General features: G+C 39.6%; 1 pseudogene; it reads right to left on the reverse strand.

Moving 5' to 3' along the window:
- LOC116100011 overlaps nt 1-10,059 on the reverse strand; it is a 92,744-nt pseudogene that overhangs the window by 3,185 nt on the left and 79,500 nt on the right.

The following is a 10,059-nucleotide window of genomic DNA, read 5'->3' on the forward strand; positions in this document are numbered from 1 at the left end:
GCAGAGGCAGAGGCAGAGGCAGAGGCAGAGGCAGAGGGCAGGCAGGACTCAGCCTGTTTAGCAGCATGTTCAGAAACAGAGACACTTATTTACTACTGGTGGAAGTACAAGCTGATATAGTTCATATAGGGTGTCCTCAGAAAACTTAAAAGTAGACCTGCCATGTGACCCAGTTATGCAATTCCTGGGCATATATAGAGAGAACTCCACATTCTACCACAGAGATATTTGCACATCTATGTTTATTGCTTCCAGTATTTATAATAATATGGAAATAGACATGACCCAGATGCTCATAAACTAGCAGAAATAAGTGTTACAGGTATAAACCAGAATGCTATTTAGCTGTGAATGAAATTTGTAGGAAGAAAGATGAACTTAGAAAGTATAATATTAAAGAAGGTCATTCAAATGTTAAGAAAACAAGCGCATTGTAAGTCTTCAATGCAGTCCCAGCCTATAGTGGAAAGTGTAAGCAGCTGTGTAGGTGGGCATGGAATACCATGTAGAGAGGAGAAGAAGGAAGAGTGACATAAATTGACAAGGAAGGACAAGATGCAGGTAACAGGCTGTAAGTTGTGAAAAGTTTAAAAGCAGAATTGGGTTTCTAAGCCAGGCGGTGGTGGCACATACCTTTAATCCTAGCACTTGGGAGGCAGAGGCAGATGGATTTCTGAGTTCAAGGCCAGCCTGGTCTACAGAATGAGTTCCAGGACAATCAGAGGTACACCATGTGGAAGTTAGGGAGATACAGGAGTTTGGGACTTGGCAAGTATTTGAGTGGCTATGTTGATTGAGATGTGAGATGTGTTCACCTGTGAGTATATTATAATAAAGTAGTGTGTGTGCATGTATGTGTGTGTGTGTGTGCAGTTGTACAAGCATGTGTGTGTATGTTGTTGTTGGTGGTGGTGGTGGTGGTGTGTGTGTATGTATAAGAAGCTCTGACTGCAGCAAGGTTTCAGAGGACATCTTAGAAAAATAACAGATATATTTCTTCCCTACCTTCTCCTTTTCCTTCCTGAAACATATCAGAATGAACGCGCTGCTCTTTCAAATGTCTACTGAATTGCAGAAAACAAGTGATCTTTGAAGCAAAATACTAAATGCTAGAAATGATCCCCCAACTATTTTCAGTGGGACTGTGTCATAGTTGTTCCCAGTTCTCATACCTAGCACTACAAGGCTTTAGTGAAAGGGACAAATGCAACAGGTAGTGAGGATGACACCATTTCTTTCGTCTGACTATTTTTAGGGTTACATAATAGTTTAGGTTACACTGACTTAGACTTGTTGGCAAAGGTTTGTCCTGTTTGTCCTGTTTGAGTAGTAATCATTGGTACAGTTAAAGTTGATCTCATAAAAATGATTCAGGCATTGGAAGTGCACATCTTTAATCCCAGCATTTGGGAAGCAGAGGTAGGCTGATTTCAAGTTCAAAGCCAGCTTGGTATAAATAGTAAATTTCAGGGCAGCCAGGGACACACAGAGAAACCCAAAGCCATGATACCAAACAATATCATGGAACATTTATTTTTCCCATGACAGTAAAGCTGTATAAGATTTTATCACATTATTCAAAACAGTCTACAACTAAACCTTTAGGAATCATATATTCTGGAACTTTCTAACCATGGGTCATGAGACATTCTGTAGCTTCCCTACCAAATGACTCCTCATTGTCCTCACTCCACTTTAGCTGCAGCTTTCAGTTCCTACTCCTTGAGGTTCTTACTTTGAAATTTTCTCTTCTTACTCTCTGCCTCGAGCAGTTTCCCCAGGTGGACGTATGTCTACTGCAACTTTGTCTAGAGCTTGCTGGATGTCATCTTCCCAGAGATGCTGAGCCTGGCCTCCTGTGCATATCACAGCCTCTGTGTTCCTTCATTGCATCTTCCTGCTGGAACCTAAGTTCCCAGAGAACAAGAATTTCCAGTGTGTTTTCTCTAGAGCCCTTCCCACAATTCCTGGATCATAGTGGCCACTAAATATAACTGACAATGTGAATGTGGACAGAAGACCACAGAATTTGGAGAAAAAGTCACTTACCTGACAAAGCAACTGAAAGAAAAACAACAGCTACAGTGAGGACTGTGATCACTCCACAGCAGCAGTGAAGCATAACATAAGAGTCAGGGGAGATAATCCTGTGATATTTTGCTTGGAGTTTTTTACCTTAAAATATAAATATGATAATATCAATCTTAAAGACATTTTATAGAAAGATATAAATTTACCCCATAATCATGTGCATATTTGGCTTATACTCCCCTAGTGCAAACCCTTTCACAGAAGTTTTCAGTCCACAAATGATGTCCTTGACTGACAGAACACTAGAGGAAAGGGAAATAGACTTTTTGTCAGAGAATCATCATGTTATTGAACTAAGGGCCAAAGAACAAGCAAGAAACAGAAAGAGTGAAGATCAGGATGAAGAAGAAACATCAACAAAGTTATCAATAGATGTAGTTCCATATGAACAGACCTGGTTAGGGCTGAGGAAACAATAATAATAATAAAGAGAAAAAAAATCAATGTGCCAGGAGTGGTGGCTCAGGAATGTGGTTACTAGAACAAGAACATTAGGAGTTCAAGGCCAATATTGGATAAATATTGAGTAAAAGGATGAGAGAAGTCTATCAGATCCTGTTCTACCTATCCATGAATGTAGCTAACAAGATAATTCACTCACTCACTCTAAAGAACCACCTAGTGATATATAATTCAATATATTATCAGAAGAAGAAAATTAAAACAAACATTTCATTAAAATCAGCAAAAGCATGTTCAAAATTCAAGGTAAATCCAAAATAGCAACTCTGAGCACATTAAGAATTGAAGGAACTTCCCTAACTTGATAAAAAATTTATACTGGATAGGTTTAGGTCAACTTGATACAAGCTAAAGTCATTTGAGAGTAGGGAACACCTCCATAGGATTAGGTTTTAAGAAAGACAGTACTGTCATTGTAACCTAGAGATCCAGTTTTGCTTTCTTGTGTACTTATAAATGCTGAACCCCAAAAGTAAAGTTGCAAGCCTTGACTGGGCTCAACTTGGCTTTGCGTCCTTTTGTTCTCAAACTCTGTGTTTCAGGTTCCTTTCTTCTTTCGACTGAGAGAGAACCCAGTTCGTGAAACTGCGGGGCAGTTTCACTAAGTACAACTGATAAGAGAAGAATGAGCATACAGTGCATATATGTGTAAAGTGCAGTATAAAGTGTATTGTGTTATAATTCCCTGATGTAATGGGCAAGGACAATAGAGAGCAAAGTCCAGGTATATCTACAATGTAACGATGTGACATGTACACTTTGCTCTGGTTAGTTTTGAGAAAGAAAGCAGGAGTAAATCCCTTTAAAGACCACTAAGCATTTGTTATACTGGCCTTAAAAGTCCAGTATACAATAATAGAGTAAGTGTTTGTGATTTTGTACTAAGACTTTGGCATATATATTAATGTTAAGCACAATCAAACCCTCTATAGTAAATATATTCATTTATATGTACACAGAAAGGCATGTACAAAATGGTCAAGCTACCATTATTTCTATCAGTCAGTCATGAAGCCTAGATGCTCATTAATAGCATCTGTTAGAAACACAGCATTCTGTATTTATGTGGTGTGCATACTAGACATCACTGAACAAGAACCCCCTCGTGGTAGGCAACAGCCTGGATGACATCAAAATCCCAATGAGAAGTGAGATGCTGTGAAATACATGGAAAACGTCTTCACTTTCATGAAGTTCAAAACCAAGCATGTAAACACATCTGGAATATACAGCGAATAAAAAGGTAGAGCCAAGAGAATAGATAGATGTTATGAAAACAGTAGATTGCTTAAATGTCACTCTAAGAACACTGGAGCACTTGTTCAGAAATAATGTGACTCAAGTTACCTCACATGGATTCTTTTCTTCCAACCCAAGTACCAGTGTATCTTGTGGTTGCGGCTTTACCAAGTGTCCACTTACCCAATATGGCAAAGCCCTACGATGCACCAATGTCAGCTCCTCTAGCTCTCAATTGACTTAAGATAACTAAATTTTCAGTTCACACAGCCTGAGTAGTGTCTGCCTCCTCTGACAACTATTGGTCACTTCCCTGCAACTGTATACATAAACATCATAAGGTTTTGACCCCCCACTGTACCTTGTGGGGCAGTGGACAGTTCTGACAGCTGGAGTCCAGTAGAGTGGCCACCTGAGAATCCCGGAGACCCACTGAGCAAAGTAAATTTGTTCACAAGGGATGGTAGGCATTCGATGATAGTTCCTGAGATGATGAGATAGCTCAGATGTCAGCCAAAACCTCTCACAGCTGCCCCTGCAGGAGATGTGTGCTCTATCAAGCAGACAATGCCTCAAGACCCCAGCATTCTTGCTGGACCCTACACACAGTCATCTGATCACAAGCCAGGCATGCCATGCCCCATACAATAAAAGGGGTGGTTTGCCCCCTCCTCACTCTCTTGTTCTCTTATTTGTACTTCCTCTCTTTTAATCTTCTGCTCTTATTCTTACTTTCCTCCCCTCTTACTCTTGCACTCCTGCTCTCTGACTCTTCTCCTCTTGCTCTCTTGTTCTCTTACTCTCCTACTCTTCCTCTCACTCCCTTGTTCTCTTACTTTTCTCCCCTCTTGCTCTTCTCCTCTTACTCTCTCTTTCCTTTCTGCTTTTTGTTCTTGTCTCTTGCTTTCTTCCTCTCCTTTCTCTCTTTCCTTCCTCTCCTTTCCTTCTCTCTACTCAACCAGCATGTTCTATCCTTCCTACAATAAAATAACTCATTTATACATTGCCTCCCTTTTAACTAATGCACCAGGCAGCAAACAGGTCAGCACCTGGAGAAAGAGAGACCTAGGCCTCAGCAGCAGGCCCCCTACCTCCAGGGAGAGAGAGAGAGAGAGAGAGCCTCAGCCAGGCCTCAGCCCAGGCCAGCCCCTACCCCCACCCCTGCTTTTGGAACAACAGTACCTGGTTATCTCCTCCTATCTCAGCCCAAAGGTTGTACAAGCTGAAAAGGTTGAAATGTCAGATTATAAGCACATAAGATGATTATAGAATGGCAAACAAGGAAAGAGACCATGAATTGAGGAGCAAGATGGCAATTTTCTGAGTTAGGTGTGTTTGCATCTGAGGCCCTTATATATTAAAATCTCTTTGCAGCAAAATGTTATGAAGACCGGCTTGCCTAATGTTAACTAGAAGCTTTAGCACATGTTCCTTGTTATTGCTGACTTTATTTCCCTATCCTGACCTTTGACTAGCATTTCAGCTTTCCTAGGCCCTGAGAAGAATGTCCTAATTTCAACTGAGAAGTAGTTATAGAAGAGAGTATGTCACCTCTTATCATCAACAAAAGGCTGGACTGTCAGATCCAAAGAAAATCACCCTGGTTCTACGGGACCTCCTTGGATAGCAAAGTCGGTGCAGGCTGCTTTGGAGCAGTCTGGATTACTGGTCCAAAACAGGGTCTCAAACTGGTGGGCGATATAGGAGACTGAGGAAATTGCTTTAGAAGCATGTTTGTATAATTTTGCCAATTCTTTCCTGAAAGAACCTGAAGAAGTAGGAACGATAATTATTATGAGGAATATGAAAATCAGTATGCCAAGGATATGTAAGACCCAGGAGCCCAAGAGAGACCAAAAATGATAGCTCTGCAAAAGAGTTGGCCCCGGTGTTTTTTAAGGTTTTGTCAGCTTGTGAATGTATTTAAATGTTCCTTTCACTTGACTGGACTGATTTGCATCAACTTTTCAGGTCCAGGGCCTACTGGTTCTGCAAGATCACTTGGGGCTGGTGTTTTGAAAGCAGTTTTAGAGCAGTTTGCTGGTCCCAGTTGATTTCTGTATGGTGTAGTTCAACTGAGTGGAAATCTCCTGGGGCAGATATAGACTAGCGACAGAAGATAAAGTTAAGGAACTTAGAGGAAAATCTTTATTTCAGGTGGACACTTGAAAATTCTAGGCCTGGTACCTAGAATTCTAGTACCTTGTTGTGTGTATGGAAGGAGTCCCAATACCAGGAAAAGGAAATGGTGCACACTCAGGGATAGGTCGGAGGAGGGAAATCTTAAGCCATTGGTCAACAGGAGTCCTTATTTAAAGTTCACTTTAATCTGTGACAGACTCAAATCAGGACTCTCTGAAGATTACATAATTTTTTTTTAAGTTTACAAAAAAGAGGGTAAAGTTTTAGATATAATTAGCAAGATCATTGTAATCTGCACTGAAATCCTCACTGTAGAAAAAGTGGCCAACTACTGTCTGTAAACAGTTGGAATAGACTCACACCTTAGAGTCATGGTGAAAGCTTGAGGGATGCAAAAGGATAATTCAAGGTTAAAAGTATAAATAAATATGCATATTTACTTATCTTTCCAGTATCTCTATCTTTCTTTGTTTTTATCTTTCTATCAATTTTCTATCTAAAATATATTTTATATTTAAATATCAATCTATATCATCTATACCTATCGATATCTATCTAATGTCTATATCATCTATCTATCTATCTATCTATCTATCTATCTATCTATCTATATCTAATTAGAAAAAAACAAAGGACATTTTTAAAATGTGAGTGTGTGATTATGATAATAGTAGCTAATGTATTACCAAGGCTCTATTGGTAACTTATTAGAACTGCATTAAAATGTTTAAATTCTGAACCTTTGGAATCTTAACATCATGTATTGCCTTTAAATCTCATTTTACACAATAGACCTTTACTGTTTGCATTTGCACTCCTCAAATAACTTCCTTAGACCTTCACAACCTACACAACTTTCACCTACCATAAATCACTTTCTTAGACCCTTACAACTTAAATAATTTTAAGCCATTTTAAAATCCAACTTTTTATTATGAGACATAGGTGAGTGATTACTGAGAGCAGTCATTGAAAACCAATTTATTTTAAATGAAAGAATTATAAATAGGAAAATTTAGGGTTTGTTTTTACATGGAAATCTGTTTTTTTTTTCAATGTTTTCTTCCTATTGCATTTTATTCATTTTTTATATTTTATTTTTATTTATTTATTTTGGTTTTTTGAGACAGGATTTCTCTGTGTAGTCCTGGCTGTCCTGGAACTCACTCTGTAGACCAGGCTGGCCTCAAACTCAGAAATCCGCCTGCCTCTGCCTCCCAAGTGCTGGGATTAAAGGTGTGCTCCATCACTGCCCGGCCATTTTTTATTTTTATTTTTATTAAATTAATACAATTTATTTTAAAATATACAACTCAGCATTGACTTTTTTTAAGTTATCAAAATAATTTACAATAGTTAAATACCTCAGGGTTCTGCCAAGAGCTAAGGGTCCTAAAGCTCTGGGTCAGAACTCTGAGGGCCAAGAGTCCTGGTTGTAGAGGTCTGCTAAATGAATGAACATTAGATGCTGCTGATTCTCAGACAGTCCCTGTGGCAAACACTGAGGATAGCAGGGAAAGAAAGGCTGCCAGGACCAGAAATTACAAAGCTTCTTGTCTATCCATGTGGAGGTAAAGAACCTTCAGCCAGCAGATCCCTGACATTTCCACACACAGCACATAATTATGCGAACGGCTTGCTGTGGGCTTTGCATAGACACAGCTCTGATGTTCCTTTACCACAAACTGCACCAGAATCAGGGGAAACAAATCCGAAAGCTGCTGATGAAGAATTTGTATCCAAATAAATATTTTAGGATAAATTAGATAAAGTCATTCAGCAATCTTATTATAGTCAGATAAGTTATGGACAACTTTGACTTTGGTAAGAGGACTTCTGCAAAAGCCTAAATTAGAAGAATGAAGCATGAAAACAGAGAGAGTAAATGAGCCCCAGTTAGCAGAGACAGGTAGGACAATGAAAACTAAACGAGGCGATAGGGTATAAAGCTACCTGTTAGCCAAGTTAAAGCAACGGAAAGGGTAAGTGTTAAATAACGAAGAAATCTGACGCGGATACACCTGTCATTTCTGGAGAACAAACAGCACTGAAGTTCACACGGGGAAGCTGCACAGAAAGGAACCTGAGGAGTCAAGGAAAAACGCGTGCTGATGAGATCCCTGCTTTCTGTGTAACAGAGGTAACTCTCAGAGGTAACGGTGATATGAGGTTCAGAGGTTATCGGCATTTGCCCTTCCTGTCAACTCACCATATATTCTATGATAAGGAAAATGCATTTGTCTATGTAATTTTCTATCTGGTGGTATACTCACAACCGAGGACTCTTGGTCACCAGTTTGGGACGTCCTGTGCTTCTGGTACTTTCTCCACTTTCCCTCTTTTACTAACAATACAACCATCCTTACACACAACATCACACGAGCACCCCCTGACTTTGTTTTGAATTCTGGGAGTTCAACTTTGTATTGCATTGTCTTACATGATGTGTACATGTATATTCTATACTTCGGTTTTTACATGCAACCTTCCCAACAAATAATGTGTAGTGACTGTTTACTGAATGGTTGACCACCTAATAACGGTGGGGAGCATATTGTCTATGAAAGAGGGATATGAAGAAGAATGAATTCCAGGGTTGTGCTCCCAATCTTTCCCCCATCTATGATTTTTGTTTTTGATAACAGAATGATAAAACCATTTTTTACAGAAATAAACATCACCAATATCCATAGACTCCAGGCAGATGCTAATAGGCCTGTTAGTACTCAAATGGTTAGTGTGTCTACTGATCATAATTACAAAAGCCTGCTTCTTTGGAGACCTTTGTGGTTGTATTTCCTGTGACAACTGGCCTGCTCTTGTCTGCAGTGGAGAATTCTGACCCTTGACTATCAAAGGCTTTTAGCCAGTGTCTTATTTCATCACAGTTTTGAAAGTCTATGACTACTGCTGTCATTTATTATAGAAGTCAAGAAGAGTGCTTCCTGTTCAGAAAAGTTTGCCTTTAAAGTCTGATGCTAATCGATGGTTTTCTTGGAGTTTAGAAGTCATGAGTCTTTGCTGTGTATATCAGTAACTATCCATTCAGCTATGATATTCAGTCATACACATAGACAGAATCATTTACAGGTAGAGCTGGCTCAGAGGGTTACAGCATTGATAGCCACACCTGGTGATCACTAAATTTGATCCCTAAAACCCATAGGATGGATGGAGAGAATCAACTCTCATGAATTCATGTCATAGCATGTGCATGCATGAGCACACACACACACACACACACACACACACACACACACACACACATTAAATAGACAAATGTTTTGAGAGTGTTAACAGTTAAAAAAATCACTTGTAGATAAATACTATCATTATTTAAATTCACTAGTTATGTCATTAATGGTGTCTCTCCCATTCACATAGTGAAGTTCTAAACTTTGATGTCCCAGAACAGAATTGTATTGGAGACAGAGTCTTGGTTCATTAGGTAAAATGAAGCTGTTAAATTATACCCTAATCTACTATGACTGATAACATAAAGATTATGGCTCCAACACAGGGGTTGGGGTCACACAGAGAAACAAGAAGATGGTTTTGAGATCATGAGGGAGGGAGAACACTCTGATTGTAGACGTTGGCTTCCAGAACTCTGAGAATATAAATCCCATTGTTTCAGCTGCCCAGACCATGGAACTCTTCATGCAAATGCTAGAAAATGCAATACAGGAAGTGCCCCACCTCTGCTCTGCAGTGCAAGTAGGAAGCACAGTCAAACACAGCAAGTGTGTCACGTGTTCACTTCTATGTGTCCCCATGTCCTCGTAGACAGAAGCGGATTGGGCACACCCTCCAGCTTTAGAGAAAATGTTTTCAGTCTTACATCACTGAGCATGATGTTAGTCAGTGGCTTTTAGATTTTAAAAATGTTTTTTACAACACATTGATCGATTGATCGATCGATTGATTGATTGACTAACAGACTAATTGAGTTTGTGTGTGCAAGCATGACACACATGAGTCCTTTAGTGTGCTTGTGGAGGTCAGAGCACAGAGGACAGCTGTGGAAGCCATCCCTCTCCTTCAGATGGGTCCTGAAAATTGAACTCAGATCTTCAGGCCCAGAGGGAGGAACCTCATCCCACAGAGCCATCTCTCTAGTCTGCC

The sequence above is a fragment of the Mastomys coucha genome, unplaced genomic scaffold (assembly GCF_008632895.1).
Source record: "Mastomys coucha isolate ucsf_1 unplaced genomic scaffold, UCSF_Mcou_1 pScaffold20, whole genome shotgun sequence".
In the NCBI taxonomy this organism is placed as follows: Eukaryota; Metazoa; Chordata; class Mammalia; order Rodentia; family Muridae; genus Mastomys; species Mastomys coucha.